Genomic DNA, 5,358 nt, shown 5'->3' with positions numbered 1-5,358 from the left:
AAACTTGCAAGGAAACTCCACCATGCTTCATTATTGCCTGCAGACATTCATTATTGTACCACAATCCAGCCTTTCTGGGAAAAACTGCCTTCTCTTCTATTATAGTCAAATATTTAAAAAGTTGACTCTTCAGCCAACAGCACTTGCTGTCATTTTTCTTCATCTCTGCTCCTATGTTTACATGTGAAGTTAAGTCACTTGTTTTTTGTTTCTATGTTGAATTTATGACTCTTTTACCTAAATTCATCCATGAAGATCACTCCTGGCCTGTCTTCTCTGATCGGAAAGTGGGTGTAGGTGGTTGATTTTAAGCTGATGGCACTAGCAGGCATCTTCTAATTTCAAGAGAAAGTAATCATGATGTGTCTTTCATCTGCTGCAGTATGAAATGTGGCGCCCCTAGGGGTATTTGCCACAAAAATAGTTATTGACACCAAATACAAATATTAAAATAGCAAGACTGCACTACCATCTCCGTCCCATATTTCCCTCCGTCCCAGCACAGAAAATCTCGTGTTACACATTGCAAATCCCTACTGCGCACAAGTGATAAAATGATGATAGCCGTGCACGCCCCTAACCCCTATGTCATCACTCTGCCCACACTCCTTCATTGGCTGAAAAAATGGCGCTAAAGGCGTCATACGAAACGCAACTTTGGCGCCAAGATCGCGTACCGCATGGCCGACCCCACACATGGATCGGGTCGGGTTTCATGAGACGCCGACTTTGCCAAAAGTCGGCGACTTATGAAAATGAACGATCCGTTTCGCTCAACCCTACTGGTGACCTTTAAAATGAGGCAGAAGTGTTTGTAGTGGAAACCACCATGCAATTTTGGATGATGTCCTGATTCATATTATATTCCAGACCTCTGTGGTTCATGGTGCGTATTCTTTAGGCAATGTGATGCCATGACTCCAGTATTTCTTTATTTATACTGGCTTCTGCTAAAATGAATGTTGAGTATTTGATTACAAATACTGTACAAGGATATACTGTAACCACTGATGGCATAGCAAAAACTCAAATGGGGCTGTACTTTGCAAGCACCAGTATAAAAAAAAAATGTATGTTTCTTACTTAATGTACAAGGATTTTTTTGTTGCAATGTCACAGTTAAACAATACAGAAGGTACTAAAATTACTGTGAACAGAAACATTGCTGAGATGGAAGATAAAGTTCAAGATCTTTATTATGATGAGTAGTAAGTTTTTCTCATCATAATAAAGCACTTGAATAAAACTTCATCTTCAGTTCTGGCAGTACTTCTGTTGACAGCAATTTTCCTTCCTTGTGCATTGTTATTTTCTACTTTAGAACATCGGTGTCTGAACCGACTCATCATAATAAAGATTTTGAACTTCATCTTTAGCCCCGGCAGCACTTACGGTAACAGTGATTCTTCTTCCTTATGCATTGCAATTTTTATGTTGGATCACCAGTGTCTGTTTGGGGGGAGCTGCAACTACAGTAATTCAATTTCAGTTGCTTGTATTAGAGTTGTTCAGTACCTGAGTGCACACTATGCACATTTACATATATAACTTTGATATTGGATTTAACCCTTTGTCTACTCTATCTTTTTATATTCCAGGTGTAAAATAGCAGCCTATAAAATTCAAACTTTCTTTCAAATGATGCTGGTGAAAAAACAGACAATACCCTAGACTTGGCAAATGATACTAGTTAATACTACATTTGTGGCCAAACGTTTTGAGACGGACACAAATTTTACTTTTCAGAAAGCTACAGTCAGATATTTATATGGCTCCCAAAGTACAATTATAAGCATTTCATAAGTTTTTAAATTTATTGACAAATACATCAAGTTTATTCAAAGGCTCAACATTTACAGTGCTGACATAAATTTTTCAAGACTTCTGTAATTCAGTCTGGCTGCTGGATACCAGCTTCTCGACCAAATGCTGATCGATGGCATCCTATTCTTACCTAATCAGTGCTTGGAGTTTATTGCATTTTTCTATATATTTGTCCACACTTTTTTTGAGGAATGACAAGTTTCCCAATGGGATTGAGAAATTAGGAGTTTCTGAGCCATGGACTCCATATTTCAATGTTTTGCTTAGGACTGTTTAGTTATCACTTTTACCTTGCGACTTGGTGTTCCACCATGCTGGAAAAAAAGCATTGCTCGTCACTATATTGGTCATGGATCATTTGTAGAACTTGATTTTGGATGATATTTAGATACTGCTAACTATAGACCTGTCTCTTCCCTTCATCTCTAAAGTCCTGGAATGCTTGGTCCACTCCTGCCTGATCCGCTATCTCTCAGATCACTTTCTTTTTAACCCGCTACAATCCGGTTTCTGTTCTTTACACACTACTGAAACTGCCCTTGCTTAAGTCTCTAATGATCTACTAACAGCTAAATCTCATGGTTATTTCTCTTGCTGATTCCCCTGCATCTCTCTGCAGCATTCAACACTGTGGATCACCAGGTCCTCCTCACTATGCTCCGCTCCATCAGCCCAAGGGCACCGTTCTCTCCTGGTTCTTCTCCTACCTCTCTGACCGCTCCTTCACTGTATGTTTTGCTGGCATTTTCTCCCCTCTTTGTCCCCTTACTGTCGGGATTCCTAAAGGATCAGTCCTACGCCCCCTCCTTTTCTCCTTGTATACTGTCCCTATTGGACAAACAATCAGTAGATTTGGTTTCCAGTACAATCTCTATGCTGATGACACCCAATTATACACCTCTACTCCTGACATTATGCCTGCATTATTACAAAACACCAGTGATTGTCCTACCTCTGTCTCCAACATCATGTCCTCCCACTATCTGAAACTGAACCCGTCAAAAACTGAACTCGTTGTGCTTCCTTCCTCTACTAACATTACTATGCCTGACATTGCCATTTCCATGTGTGGTTCTACCATTACTCCCCAGCAGCATGCCCGCTGCCTTGTGGTCACACTTGATTCTGATCTTTCATTCACCCCCCTCATTCGATCACTGGCTCACTCTTATCTGCACCTCAAAAACATTTGTAGAATTTGACTTTTTCTTACTTTTAATTCTGCATAAACTCTTACTGTAGCTCTTATATATTCTTATCAGGACTATTGTAACTCTCTACTAATTGGTCTCCCTCTTACTAAACTCTCCCCTCTCCAATCTGTCTTCAATGCTGCAGCCAGGATCATATTCCTCACTCATCATTACACTGATGCCTCTTCCCTGTTCCCGTCATCCAACTGGTTGACCCTCCACTCCAGAGTTAAATATAAACTTATCACTCTCACACACAAAGCACTAATCACCATCTTACATCTCCTCCCTAGTCTCAGTCTACCACCCTTCCTGTGCCCTTTGTTCTGCCAATGACCTAAGATTAACATCCTCAATAATCTGAACCTCCAATTCCCATCCTTTGCCATCTCCAAAACTTCTTGTGAGCTTCACCAATTCTTTGGAATGCACTACCATGGACATTTTGATTAATCCCCAATACCCACAGTTTTAAGCATGCCCTAAAAATGCATTTCTTCAGACTGGTCTATCACTTCAACATATTGATCTAACTATGCCTGTATTGCCCATTCAAAATTTTCTTCAAACTCAGGACCCTTGTATCACCCTTTATCCATTTAATAGCCCTCTGTGTCTGTACTTTTACACATCCTGGTAGGTTACCGGTTCATGCAGCATTACATGAACACACGATTTATTACATTGATGGCTGAACATACAATGAAAGCAATTGTTACCATCCACCTTTCATGTCCCCCTTATTTCTTCATAGATTGTAAGCTTGCGAGCAGGGCCCTCAGTCCTCTTGGTATCTGTTGATATAAGTGATTATTGTTATTCTGTAATTTCTTTTATTGTCTGTCCCCTCTAAAATGTAAAGTGCTTTAAAATATGTTGGCGCTATAGAAATAAAATTGTAAATAACCACTCTCTTGGATGAAAAATAACCCCACTCATTTATGGTCTCAGGATGCTTTGATGATGATGTTCGTCCTTCATAGTCGAAGATGACCATGACTTCAGGGATAGAAGAGAATTAGTAGCTATGGGTCCGAAGGTGGCTGATGAGTCCAATCCGGGCCCAGAAGGTTCACCCACATACTTGACATAAGGAAGCAGATGTAGTCAGTACACCAGATTCTACTTGTGCCTTGTGGACAGCACGCTTTCTTTTTGCATCAAAGATTTTCCTATCTTCAGCTGCACGTGCGCCTGAGGTGATCCTGCACCGTCAACCTGCATGATCCAGGGCAAGCTCTTCCCATTCATTCGTGTTGACTTCCAGGTTTTTGAGAGAAACCTTAAGGCAGTCTTTATAGCACATCCTCTGCCCCCCCAACTGCTTGCTTTTCTTAGCACAGTTTGTTTCGGTAGTCGACTGGCAGGCATTCTGACCACATGTCCAGCCCACCTGGATTGGACTTTCAGCAGGAGAGTGTAAACGTAGCAGAGCCCAGTTTGTTCCAGAATTGCCGTGTCTGGGACATTGTCTTGCCACCTGATGTGGAGGAGTCTGTGGAGGCAAATCATGTGAAAATTATTAAGCTGTTTAGCATGCCGGCTGTAGACTGTCCAGGTTTCGCTAGCATAGAGAAGTGTGGTGAGGACCACCGCGCAGAGGACCTTCAGCTTGGTGGTAAGGCTGAGTCCCCTTCATTCCCAGATGTTCTTATGCAGTCTCCCGAAGGTGGCACTGGCTTTGGCATTTCTGTTATTAACCTCAGCGTCTATGGTTATTTCACGGGAAAGTGTGCTGCCTAAGTAGGTGAAGTTATCGACTGCTTTGAGATTTTGCTCCTTCACAGTGATATGTGGCTCCTTGTATAGTTTCCCTGGAACAGGTTGATACATGACTTCAGTTTTTCTAATGTTGATCTCGAGACCAAAACTGTCGCAGGCTTGCAAAAAACAGTCAATTTTATGCTGCATCTGCTGTTCAGGTGCTAGCATTAAGTGCACAGTCATCAGCAAATAATAATTCATGGATAACAGTCTCATGCACTTTCGTAACCGCCTTCATGCGTTTTGGGTTGAAAAGCTTGCCATCAGTTCTGTATCTATTCTGGATTCTATCTTCACAGTTGTTAAAGGCATCACTTAACATTGCAGAGAATAGCATTCTGAACAGGGTTGGAGCAAGCACACAGCCTTGTTTTACTCCAATTGTTACTGGAAAAGCCTCAGATTCATCTCCATTGTTCAGAACCTTCACCATCATTCCATCACGGAACTGCCGGATGATTGAGATGAACTTGCTCAGGCAGCCGAATTTTGCCATGATCTTCCACAGGCCATTAGTGTTGAGCATTCCGATACCGCAAGTATCGGGAATCGGCCGATATTTGCTGTATCGGAATTC

The sequence above is a fragment of the Ranitomeya variabilis genome, chromosome 1 (assembly GCF_051348905.1).
Source record: "Ranitomeya variabilis isolate aRanVar5 chromosome 1, aRanVar5.hap1, whole genome shotgun sequence".
Classification (NCBI taxonomy): domain Eukaryota; kingdom Metazoa; phylum Chordata; class Amphibia; order Anura; family Dendrobatidae; genus Ranitomeya; species Ranitomeya variabilis.
This window is presented reverse-complemented; position numbering follows the sequence as displayed.